This window comes from Mizuhopecten yessoensis, unplaced genomic scaffold, assembly GCF_002113885.1.
Source record: "Mizuhopecten yessoensis strain PY_sf001 unplaced genomic scaffold, ASM211388v2 scaffold10917, whole genome shotgun sequence".
Lineage (NCBI taxonomy): Eukaryota > Metazoa > Mollusca > Bivalvia > Pectinida > Pectinidae > Mizuhopecten > Mizuhopecten yessoensis.
The window spans coordinates 376,024-390,351 of record NW_018408786.1 but is presented as its reverse complement, the minus strand read 5'-3'; the positions used below and the strand labels follow the sequence as shown (position 1 = coordinate 390,351).

General features: G+C 37.3%; 1 protein-coding gene across 1 annotated transcript in view; it reads left to right on the top strand.

Moving 5' to 3' along the window:
* The first annotated feature begins 6,622 nt into the window (after window positions 1-6,622).
* LOC110463569 (protocadherin Fat 4-like) overlaps window positions 6,623-14,328 on the top strand; it is a 67,562-nt gene continuing 59,856 nt past the window's right edge. Inside the window, exon 1 of the mRNA XM_021518266.1 lies at window positions 6,623-6,936. The gene's annotated coding sequence lies outside the window, so the exon portion shown is untranslated. The remainder of the gene's footprint in view (window positions 6,937-14,328) is intronic.

The window sequence follows — 14,328 nt, the reverse complement described above, 5'->3', positions numbered from 1 at the left end:
TCCCGTTTACGTAATCCTTAAATCAAAAATAAATAAAAGAAACATTATTTATTTTATTATATTTCAACCTGTTACTGGACGAAACTAATATATACAATGTACCTTACATAGACCTAGATATCACCTTAAATCTATAACTTTACCAGAATGCCTGGTTTGTATCGGAGGGAAGACAACCTTATTACCTTACTGGCCAGGTACTTTCCCCGGTCTCAGACAAAGGAGAGTTGTTATGAAAAGCACCTGTCAGTCAAATCGGATAATTTTTTACCTTTATTGTTTGAATGGTATGTACCGTGCTACACAAAGTGTCATATTTAGTAAGTAGTGAGGACCAGGGCTCGTGATGCGGATGTGTTTTGGGGTACTCCTTAATCACTCACAGACATGGAGAAAGTTATTATTAGCTGTTTATAATGAGAACACATACTACAACAGCAAAAGAAAGCAACACACGAAATTTCATTTTTATAAACATTAAATAAGAAGGACGTTGCGTCATGTAAACCGGACGCGAAAGCTTCCACTATGAGATGATATATTGTACCACGGTTTTCACCATTTCACATACAATGTACTTACTTTTGACACCTACGTCATTTTAATACGACGTATGAAACACCCTAGACTATAATTAATGGGTTTCGTAAAACACCGTGACAGCCCTAGGTTTTTCTCAGGGAAGTTGTGTCATAATTCGAATCGTTTTTATCAAGAAATAAGAAAATTACACTATTAAAAACTCTTTCCGTACCGCTGTCGTATACACACGACAACAATATGTCAGCCTGGTCCCCGTTGTCGTGTACAGACGACAAAATAAAGGGCCGTCTCATCCCTGTTGTCGTGTACAAAACACGAGACTGTCGCGAAAAAACAATTAATTGTCGCTAAAATCAGAACCCATCAGTTTGGAAGAAATATTTGTATTTGTGCAGAGTACACTTTTTTATTATGTGACTTACTGTTTTCGCATTTGCCGCAAGATGTTTGCTTTTGGTGCCTCAAATGTAAACAAGATGGCGGAAACTTAATTCGATACGAACACTCGTAAATTCATCATCAGATATTTGTCGAGACTTATGGAAGTAAATTTGAATATTCTAATAAAAGTCTTGATGAAATCTACTTGTTTTTAGAAAAAAACTCAACGACTTCACATTCGTAACCATAATCAATCCCCATTGGAAACCTGCACTACATCGCTGTGTTAAATACAAGGAATAGTATCGTTTATTGCCAGACAAATGTCGATTTCTCAGTCATAATCAGCTGCCAGTTAGTCATAATGCTGCGAAAATGAAGAAGTGTTTGTCTATGAACCAGAACATGAAACAATAACAATATTTGTTCACGGTTACCTGTTTAATTCCTGCGGCAGTTACACCTAGTCTAAAAAGTACATTAATAATCCGCCATTTTGTTAAATGCGCTGGGGCGATTCTAATAAGTACTTCCGGTACGGAATCCGGACCGGAGTGGCGGTACGGAAAGAGATAACCGATTGCTTTCTGTAGGATTAAGTTACAGTTCATCTTTGAACTGCACATGAGAATGAATAACACTCTAAATACAGAGTGGAGAGATGATGACTTGGGCATGGATAAGATTTCAAGTGTCAAGGACAATGCTTTGATGTCAAAACAAACAAAGTCAAGTGCGTCACAAGTTTAAAAACGATTTGCATTTGTCAACTTTTTAGCTTACCATCATCGGATAGTGGGCCGTTCAAAAAGCCTTTCGTCCGTGGTCCGTTGTCCGTCCTTAAACTGTTCTTGTTATCGTTAATTTTCATGAAGTTCTGGACGGATCTTCTTCAAATTTCATACGAATGTTCATCTTGGTCTGTAGTTGTGCATGTTTTATTAAAAAAAAAATGATAGGAAAAACAAGATGACCGCCAAGCAGCCATCATAAATTTTGACAGTTGAAATGTGTTTTCGTTACTTCTATATGTTAATAATATGTCCATCGATTCAATTAAAACTTATCATTATCTCATCGAATGTAACTTGAAACCACGAAAACTTTACGAGTCATAAATGGGGCGACTTGTCTTAGGGCACTACTCTCTTGGGGTGAACGTAACAAACCAGGGACGAACTGTCTTTGGGTGAAAGGATGCCGTTCACCAACACGCAACATGCCTTACTCTTGACACAAGCTTGCTTGAGTTTTTTTCGTAATAATAAAACCTCAAAGAGTGGTATTAAAGAGTTACAGGAATTATTATACAATACACTGAGTGTTTAATGGAAACAATTGTAGTTATGGGCATGTTTAACAGTTGTAATCATAATTTTTCGTCAACAGTATGCGATTGTTTCATGGCTATTTGGGGAACAGTCAAAACTATCATCCCTCGGTAGGGGGAAGCCCTGTGGAACTGTTTGCCCTTGGCCTAGCGGCCTCGGGCAAACAGTTCCCCAAGGCTTTCCCCTATCTCGGGATGATAGTTTTGACTGTTCCCAAAATAACCATGAAACAATTGTTTTATTACCAAATAAATATTAGTATCAATGCTGCATGCAATGTTGCCATTGCTTCAACACTGAGTCGCGGTCACCGAAACGCTTGAAGGGGGCTCTCGAGGGGGGATTTCTGCGCATCGAATTCGCGCCGGGTAATAGTTCTCTCTGACCGGGAAAACAGTTTTGACTGTTTCACCCCTACAGCCGAAATTGGACAAAAAGCCAGAAACAGTCAAAAATGACTAATTATAATGTATATAGACTATTGGGTAATAAACGTTGTTATTCACTGGTACCAGGCAGCATGTGTTCATATCTAATGAAAATGTTTCTCAATAACACCAACTGTTTTGACATCAACGTATCACAGAAACATCCCGCTTTAACATGGTAATGTCTACAAATGCAGCTAAGAAATATGACACTGAAAACTGATGAAACACATAGTACTGGACAGCGACTTGCTGTCTGTGTCGCCTCGATAGCTGCAATATCCGGTGTACGGGTATACACAGTGCTTATTTCTAAAAAATACTGCAAATTCAAAAGTTTGTTTTGAGCTTCAAGTCGCTTTATCAGGAGGAAAATGTGATTGCCTGAAATAAAAAATCTCAGTATTCTATGCACAAAACTAGTATGTTCTCAGTTAATAGGTCGAAGGACCGACAAACTTTGAAAGGACACTTTCAAACCCAGTACCACAAGGCATAAATACTGTTGACAATACTATCAATCAAATATTTAAGACGAAAATACGAGAAAAAATCAAACAGACATATGTAAACATCAAATTGATATATGTAAACATCAAATTGACACGTGTAAATAGCAAACTGATATGTGTAAACATCAAGCTGATATGTGTATACATAAAACTTATATGTGTTTACATCAAATAAATATGTGTAAATATCAAACTAACATACATGTAAAGCAAACTGATATGTGTAAACATCAAACTGATATGTGTAAACATCAAACTGATATGTGTAAACATCAAACTGACACGTGTAATTATCAAATTGATATGTGTAAACATCAAACTGTTATGTATTAACATCAAACTGTTATGTGTTAACATCAAACTGATATGTGTAAACATCAAACTGACACGTGTAATCATCAAACTGATATGTGAAAACATCAAACTGATATGTGTAAACATCAAACTGATATGTGTAATCATCAAACTGTTATGTGTAAACATCAAACTGATATGTGTAATCATCAAACTGTTATGTGTTAACATCAAACTGACACGTGTAAACATCAAACTGATATGTGTAAACATCAAGCTGATATGTGTAAATGTCAAACTGATATGTGTAAACATCAAACTGATATGTGTAATCATCAAACTGATATGTGTAATCATCAAACTTATACGTGTAAACATCAAACTGACACGTGTAAACATCAAACTGTTATGTGTAAACATCAAACTTATATGTGTAAACATCAAACTTATATGTGTAATCATCAAACTGTTATGTGTACACATCAAACTGTTATGCATATGTAAAAGTACTGAGTATCTTACTGTGTTGGACGCCACCTTGTAAGGCTGTCGGGCTAAAAGACAACGAAGCGGAACCACCCCATAGTCAGTCACAGGGGCTGACCCAGAATAAAGAATTCAGTACACTCGTACTAAGGTTGACTATATGTCCGTTACCGGATACATACAGAAACGTTTACAACACTGTAATAACATTCTTATCACGTGTATAATAATAAACTTTATTTATTGAGGAGGATTAATTTGTATCTATGTTGTACGACGCGTGTTTTAGGATAAATGGTCAAAATACGATATATTGTCGATGATTGATTTTTGTTTATATTCATGTCTTTTTCATTTTTTTCGAAAAATAGAAAATTGTTTAAAACTCGAAATTTCGATCTACAACTCAAAATTTCGACTTGATAACTCGATATTTCAAGATAATAACTCGAATCGAAATTTCGACAATTTTAATATACTCACTCGAAAAATCGATTTACTGACTCGAAATTTCGACTTAATAACTCCGAATTTCGATATAACAATAACTGTTTAAACCAGAATCTGTTCAATCTGGATCTTTGTGTAAACCGGCAAAAAGTTTTGGTTTTTAATTGTACACCTTTATTGATTAAACTCCGAACTCATTCTGTAAACCGGCCCTGTTTCCCGGTCTAATACCTTCTTAACATTATAAATATACTCTCTGTGAACCGACATCACAACACGTTCTAGTCAAGTTCAATCCTTATTACTAGACAGGAAAGTTAACAATTGACCAATCATTTTCAACTTTTTCGGATACCATGCAACATTATTTTTATAAACATTCTTTTGCTCATACTGATGGCGATAATTGAATATCTCATATGAATATCATCTTTTTCTAATATTTTCTGTTAGTGGAAGTTGAAAGTGAACAGAACTAGATCAGAACGTGATGCAGAGAGTATATTTAATTTTGTATAGAAAGTCTTAAACCGGGAAACAAAGCCGGTTTACAGAGTCCGGAGTTTAATCAATGATGTTAAAGAATTTAAGACCAAATAATTTGGCCGGTTTACAGATCCGGATTGGACGGAATCTAGTTTAAATAAAATCCACAGTACACCAAACTGTATTAAATTATTAAGCTTCAATACATTATAAAATGCCCAAGATTGCAAAAGGGCTTCTAGATTTCCATCTGATGCATATACTTGAACCCTTCTAGAGGGGCTTTCGCTTCAGGCAAAACCGATATACCTGTATTGACCACGCACGCTCATGATAAAAAAAAAAGTAAATCGAAATTTCGAGTTGGTAACACGAAAACATGACATTGATTCTTTTTTCTAAGTGACTTTAATGCGTTTCCGTACATAACATAGATAAACAATCGAAGAAAAATATTACTGCAACTATTTTTTTATATTACTGCAACTATTTTTTTGCAGTTTAGGTAAATACACTATAGGAACCTTTAAGATTTTGTTATATATGCAATTTTAAACAAATTAACTATACATCATGTTATAAAAATAATTTTAATAATGGTTCTGTCACAGTCCGTAAACAACTATGGAGGGTATCTTAGTTGAATACAAATTCGTATTTATTTTCCAAATCACACTCGGTAAGGTGTACTATACGCGCCTTTAACTGTCTGTACACTTTATGAAGTTAGTCTTTACTGCATAGTGGAAATAATGGGTCAATTACGGGTATTTTTGTCTAGACGCGAACAATAACTAGGACTAGATATAAAGCGTGTTTCTGAAGTATACTCAGAAATATGATTCCTCTAAATAAAGAAAATGTCAACAGAGACACATGATCCGTCACCGTGTACTGATTTGTAGATAAAATCGGACCATATTGACATCTGTTACAATGCGGGGAAGCAGGGCAGTACACTTTGAAGACTGGTATTATCGGGTATCACCTTGACCTTCACCTTTAGGTCAAACGTCATATAAGTGAAATTAATTATTTTTCGTAAAATCCTGCTCAGGTCGCAACATTGGGAATGTCTATAATGCATTGATGAAACTTAAAATGTACTTGATTCAACTAATGACGGTGTCCTGACCGGACCTTATTTTATTTCATAAGCTGTATACATGTAGTGTCTACAACAGGCGTTTTACAAAGCGTTAGTATGCCTTTACCTGCAGGCCTAAGCTTTAAAATATGCAAATTATGTGTAATCAGGCCCCCGATATGTGTATTGAACAACTGAAAGCACATTTTTTCTCAACAAAAAACATATCTCAGGTTTCCTTTAAAATTCCACGCAGAGGTCAAATGCTCAGAAATCAGATATTCTTAGGAGTATTAACAACGCAGTACGCTCTATACTTAGCTTTCAAGGCAGAATATAGACATCTAGATCTGACGATGAAAGAGACTCTCTGCTAATGTATTGTATGGGTGGTTTGTGGTGTTTATGTGTATGTATGCGTGTCATTTTGTTCAGTGTTTTGAATTCGGTGATTTCAGACCTGGTTATTTATTCTAGCTGCTAAAACGGGTTCAATCCCCTCTCAAAAGGCCAAAGGCCAGGCAATTGAAATATTTTGTACTTTACCGTTTCTGGTGAAACAGTTAACAGACGCGTTATAATGTACACGATCCTCGTCGCGTGGGCGGTCACCCGTGCAATTACTTCCTGGTTGGGGCTATATATATATAAAGAAGACTACACACCATAAGTCGGATAAAACACAACTCGTGGACAACGCCCCGTTACGAGAAGCTCCGAGTGCAGGTCGTGGTCAACATGCCATTTAAAATAGCCAGACAATGCTGACCAATAATAATGACACAGGTATATGACCGCATCAGTGCGCACCGAAAAATGGGTCTCATAAATGAAACTGTGTATGGTGGCCAACTCGCCTATGTCTACACAGAACCTGAAGTCGGTCGGAAGACAGAGGAGAAAGGCGTTGTACGGCTCTGGCAGCGAGGGACTCGAAAGTAAGTAGAGCTTTGTCCATGAACTTGTTTGCGGTATGTGCCGTTTTTGCTAGCTGTGCATTTGCGGTTCCCTACCTGTTTCATATGTGTCCTGCAAGAGCCATATTACCCTATATGTACAAGCAATAACAAGTACCTGGTCACCCAGCACAGAAAGGTTTTCTGAATGGTGACATGTTTTGGTATTTTATCATACGGGTTTTTTGTATGTGCGATACGACACAATTGCTCTAACCAATATCAGCCCTCGCCGTATCACACCCCAAAACCCGTATCAGCCCCCGCCGAATCACACCCCAAAACCCGTATCCGCCCGCAAAACCCATATCACACCCCTTTTGGAAACAAAATCGTTTTTCAATATTTCAAAAATATAAATAAATCATAAGATAGGAGTTTTTATTAGTAAGTATGTAATAAACAGAATAAACCACGCCTTTTTCCATATCACACCCAGCATCAACCAGGGACTGCAATATCAGCCCAAGGGCCGAAGGCCCGAGGGCTGATATTGGTCGAGGGTTGATACTGGGTGTGATATGGAAAAAGGCATGTATTATTCTCTATATAAAGAGGTTGATATGGGGTAGGATATAGAAAAAGCTACAATCAATTACCACTGACGCTATTCCAACCGCGGTGACAAAACAATCTGTCGTCGTGCCGTTTTCCTGGACTACCTTCGCCAAAACATTGTCGACACGTTACCTTGGCCCCCATACAGTCCCGACCTCTCGCCAATAGAGCACGTGTGGGACATGTTGGATCGACGCATTCGAACGCGTCCAAATCCACCAGAGAATCTACCCGCTCTGCACTAGGCGCTTTTGGAAGAGTGACAATACATCCCTATGGCACAAATAAACCGTCCTACCAACTCTATGTATCGCAGAATTCGAGCAGCATCAAATGCTAACGGGGTTATTCCAATACTTCAGTCTTGACTGTTGTGTTGCCAAAGTGATTTATCCAATAGAACAGATGTGTATCTTTAATTGGCTATGTTACTTAAATGAAACTTTTGACTGAAATATTAAAAATTCACAGAAAATTGGAGGTTGAGTTTCTTTTGCGTGTCAGTATATACAATTTATTTAAAATCAATTGTAAGTGTACAGATGACCTCCAATAATATGCATAAAAAGCACTACGTATAACGTTTTTAGGTCACCTGAGCTATTTGTCTTCGTCCGTCGTCGTCCGTTAACATTTTTTCAACTTCAGTTGAAATACTGTCGAAGGGATTTCATTGATACTTTGTGGGAATGTTACTGACTACTCCCTGAACAAGTGTCGTTATCATTCGGGTCGATCAGAAATCCAATATGGCCGCCACAGCCGCCATTTTAAAAAACTATTTCAAACTTAAAGTCAAGTTTTACTTGGCCGATTTAACTGACACTTAGTATGAATGATCAACTCATGGTCCTGACAAAGTGTTGTTATTTTTCGGGTCAATCAAAAATCCAGTATGGCCACCACGGCAGCCAGTTTGAAAAACTATTTCAAACTTAAAGTCAAGTACTACTGGGCCGATTTAACTGAAACTTGGTAGGATCGATCGACTCATGGTCCTGACAAAGTGTTGGTATTTCTCGGGTCGATCAAAAATCTAATATGGCCACCACGGCAGCCATTTTGAAAAACTATTTTAAACTAAAAGTCAAGTTTAACTCGGCCTATTGAACTGAAACTTGGTAGGAATGATAGACTCATGGTCCTGACAAAGTGTTGTTTTTTTTGGGTCGATCGAAAATCCAATATGGCCGCCACGGCGGCCATTTTGAAAAACTATTTCAAACTTAAAGTCAAGTTCTACTGGGCCGATTTAACTGAAACTTGGTATGAATGATCAACTCATGGTCCTGACAAATTTGTTGTTATTTTTCGGGTCGATCAAAAATCCATTATGGCCACCACGGCAGCAAGTTTGAAAAACTATTACAAACTTAAAGTCAAGTTCTATTGGGCCGATTTAACTGAAACTTGGTAGGAATGATCGACTCATATACCTGAAAAAGTGTAGATACTTTTCAGGTCGATCAGAAATCCAATATGGCCGCCACGGCCGCCATTTTGAAAAGCCATTTTGGAAAAAAACTATTTAAAACTTAACATCAAGTTCTAATACGCCTGATCAACTCATTGTCCTGACAAACTTAACTTAGCGTTATATTTAACTATTTTTACTCAAATTTTGGTAGAGATGATTGACATCATTATCTCCACTTCATATTTCAACAACAAAAATTAATACTGTAGGACTCAGTTGACCGTTTCGGCCCATAAGCTTCTTGTTTTAATTCACCGACAATCTGTCCCTCTGTCATGACGAACCGATTAGACGTGCGGCACGCACGACTGACTGTGTCAATGATAAAGGAAAATAGCAAAATTAGCCTCAACTCTAAAGGACATAGTGCATTTGGTTCAAACTACACAATGTATACACATTTGGTCAGTTCAACTGCTGTTAACCTGAGGGGAAACGGCTTTTGTCACGTACACAATCACGGTAGTATCCCGAACTTCAAAGAAATGTTGATACGATCAATCCGGAATGGCAGTTATAAAACAGTGAATGTCCTTTATGTAGGGAAACATCATTGTTTGTTTACCTCGATGAATCAAGCGTCACTTGGGTAACAAGTGTGACATGGTTAATCTCGTAGAAACAAAGATTGATGTTTCCCTACAAAAAAAGGCAATAATGTATATTAATATTAATTTTAGGGGGAAAAAAATGATATCGATATTTTACTCATCTTCTGTAAACTGGCACGCCGCGCGCATGACTCACACGTTTTCGGTAGCCGACGGTCACACCTCGGCACACAAACGTATAGGAACGGCTTTACTGTAATTTGTATTGTATAAAACGAATGCTATGCGAAATGTATTTTTAATGCAGCAAGACTGGCGCACCTTATTAAGTTTTAAGATATTCGGATGGTTTCGTGGTCAATTTCAAATGTCAAAATCGTTTTAACCAAAGTGCTGGGTTTTTTAAGTAGTGGCCTGATTTTTCAGATGCATATGCATATCTAAATGCGCTGCATTGTCACTATATATGTATAAAAAAGGCCTGTCCCGGAAAGATAACAACACTCAATTACGTAATTATATATACCAATCCTTTTATGTACCGCCACTCCGCGCTATGGGAATTTAAGTCATTTACATATAAAAACTCCACGGTTAGGAAAACATTTCCAGGTAATTCGTAACTCCTGATACACGAGGAGTTATACGTACGAAATGAGCTGTTACTATATATAAATGCATTGCAAGATCTAAGTTAGGGTTTGACCTTGGTATTTAATCTACCTGTTAGAACATTTTTGAAGTGTTATGTGTAATATATTGGGGTTTGTTCTTTAAATGCCGCACCATCATAACACGTGTTATTTTATTCATCGGGTACATACATACAAACAACACATAATACACGAGGGACTCCGAACCCATCATATCTGGTAGTACTAAATACCGACATATACCTTCTTTGCAGGGTAACCGATCTGATGCAGGGTATATTACAATATGTCAAAAACGAAGGCAAACTTCTCTCTGAGTATGAAATTAAATTTATAACCATATTAAGAATGCTGAACTAATTAAGCTAGTGTTCGAGATGGCGATGACGAGCTTTGTCAAAAGGTTTTAGCCTATATATCATACTAATACTTCCGCCTGCATGTAAACTTTCTGTCGATTGATGATTATTTTTTAGTTGCAGTACTGTAGGTCTTCCATTGATGAAATCAAATTGGTTTAGGCTCAAATGTTCTGCATCTCAATCGGGAACTGTCGGCTCTTTCCGTAAACGAGAAAATGCTTTCTCGTTTACGGAAAGTGCCGACGGTTACCGATTGTATGGATCTTTGTCTTCTTGCACTGCTCCTTTCCGCCTCCCTTTTCAACAAAACTGTTGTATTTGCGGATTGCTAGTCCAATGGGGGCTTCTGGACGTAAGTGGGTGGCACAGGCTGTCGCCTACTTCCTTAAGTACAAAAGTATGTGTCATGTTGGGCCTGGGATGGAGAGCTTCACGCTCTCTTAGTTTTAATTTTTTCAATCTTATATATATTTTAACTTGCCAACAGCTTCTTCAAACACCGGAAGTGTATCATACGATTATTGTGAACACGACTAGGAAGAAATCGGCTAAAACGTTCGCATTTTATCTGTCTGTTTTACGATGTTAACATTTTTGTTTATTTTTGATAATGCGTAGCTCAAGATCATTTTCTGGAATCTTTCTAAATTCGTGAGCCAATATCATTTTCATGAGTTTATTTTTTTTCTGATCAGTGTCACTGCAAGATTTCTATCATTACAATATTATTTAAATATATCTAGAACACGAGCGCTTAGACATCTCTTCCCTATCATATATACATATAGATTACGAGTGCTAATATATCTCGTCCATATCATATAATCTGGATCACGAGTGCTAATATATCTCGTCCATATCATAAAATCTTGATCACGAGTGCTAAGATATCTCGTCCATATTATATAATCTGGATCACGAGTGCTAGGATATCTCGTCCATATCATATAATCTGGATCACGAGTACTGAGATATCTCGTCTATATTATATAATCTGGATCACGAGTGCTAAGATATCACGTCCATATTATATAATCTGGATCACAAATACTGAGATATCTCGTCCATATTATATAATTTGGATCACGAGTACTGAGCTATCTCGTCAATATCATATAATCTTGATAACGAGTGCTAATATATCTCGTCCATATCATATAATCTGGATCACGAGGGCTAAGATATCTCGTCCATATCATATAATCTGGATCACGAGTGCTAAGATATCTCGTCCATATTATATAATTTGGATCAGAAGTACTGAGATATCCCGTCCATATCATATAATCTGGATTACGAGTACTGAGCTATCTCGTCAATATCATATAATCTTGATCATGAGTGCTAATATATCTCGTCCATATCATATAATCTGGATCACGAGCGCTAAGATATCTCGTCCATATTAAATCTGATTAAAATCATCTGTTACATGTCTCCGCCTGAACATCTGAATGTGCCGCGGTCAGGGTCACGTTCAGGTGACCTCTAGATGTACCAATCAGAGGCGCGTTGGCAAAAGTTTGCCAGCGAATCGGAATATCATGGTTGATTTATAAATAGCGAGGGGTATCGTACATGTTAGTCTCCAAAACAAATATGGCGGTGGGAACTGACGTTTCTACGACGCCAAGGAAAACGTAATTGCGTAGGCAACACCGCCATATAGTCTTTCTTCTCTAATAAAGCTTCGAATATCTTTTTCTGTTCGGGTTTCAGATGATCAATCTCAAATAACTTCAGAACGTTCGCATCATTCTCATCAATGTCCGCCATATTTGTTACAACTCCGAGCGCCCTTTTGAAAGAGGGTCTCTGATTGGTCAAAATTTAAAGAGTATTTATAAATATAAAGGTCAACTGAACGTGACCCTGACCGCGGCACACTCAGATGTTCAGGCGTAGTACGAAGTTAACGAAGCCATGTAATATATGATTTTAATCAGATTGCCATATGATATAATTTGGATCACGAGTACTGAGATATCTCGTCCATATTATATAATTTGGATCACGAGTACTGAGCTATCTCGGCCATATGATATAATCTGGATCACGAGTGCTAAGATATCTCGTCCTTATCATACAATTTTGGATCACAAATACTGTGATATCTCGTCCATATTATAATATCTGGATCACAAGTACTGAGATATCTCGTCCATATCATATAATCTGGATCACGAGTGCTAAGATATCTCGTCCATATTATATAATGTAGATCACGAGTACTGAGATATCCCGTACATGTCATATAATCTGGATCACGAGTACTGAGCTATTTTGTCCGTATCATATAATCTGGATCACGAGTACTGAAATATCTCGTCCATATCATATAATCTGGATCAGGAGTGCTAAGATATTTTGTCCATATCATATAATCTGGATCACGAATGCTAAGATATCTCGTCCATATCATATAATCTGATCACGAGTACTGAGACATCTCGTTCATATCATATAATCTAGATCACGAGTGCTAAGATATCTCGTTCATATCATATAATCTGGATCACGAGTACTGAGACATCTCGTCCTTATCATATAATCTGGATAACGAGTACTGAGATATCTCGTCCATATCATATAATCTGGATCACGAGTACTGAGATATATCTCGTCCATATCATATAATCTGGATCACGAGTACTAAGATATCTCGTCCATATCATATAATCTAGATCACGAATGCTAAGATATCTCGTCCATATCATATAATCTGGATCACGAGTACTGAGACATCTCGTCCATATCATATAATCTGGATCACGAATGCTAAGATATCTCGTCCATATTATATAATCTGGATCACGAGTACTGAGACATCTCGTCCATATCATTTAATCTGGATCACGAATGATAAGATATGATATCTCGTCCATATTATATAATCTGGATCCCGAGTACTGAGACATCTCGTCCATATCATATAATCTGGATCACGAGTGCTAAGATATCTCGTCCATATCATATAATCTACATCACGAGCGTTAAGATAGCTCGTCCATTTTCTGGTCTCCTGACTTATTTTTGGCAAGATCCTCGTGCCGATTGAACAGTGTTTTACTCTTTTAACTTTTTCAGAGACGTAGATAGGATCTGCTTACTTTTGAGAAATAGTATTTCTGTAACTGGTTGGTCTATTTCTTTCTTTAAAAGCGTCAATTTCTGATCATTTGTATATTTAAATGTTTTGAACGCAATTCGAATAATTAATGTTTTAATTTCGGCATGTCCTTGATAGTTTTCAACTTTACCCAGTTTTCTGAACATGATATATTTCTATGTCGTTATTAAATCGCATTTTAAAGAGAGATTGACCGTTTTTGCCTAATGGGTGTAATTGGGGTAAAGATTATTATTTTCCGCGTTAGCGGGAAATATTTGTCCTGTATACACGGTGTATATGAGGGCAGTTGGCTGTCTCGTGCAGAGGTTTTGACCAATCATATTGAGGCACATGCTAAGGGTAGTTTATGGGTACGTGTATGTTCATTCTAGCTTCGCACCTCGAACGGCGCAGTGCAGTTTGCAGAATTTAATGTTTATGTAACAGATGTATGTGTGGGCATCGTCATATGTTAGAAATCCCTGCATCAATTGTGTTAAAATCCTTAAGCATTGTCGGGCTGGTACACCTCCTGTCGCGCCTAATAAGGTTTTCAGGTTGGGTGGCGTGCTTGGTTTTACATTGGTATGGCGATGGATTGTTTGTGTGTATGGGAGTGTAATACCCCCCCGAACGAATTCCACATAGGTTCTACCTCATG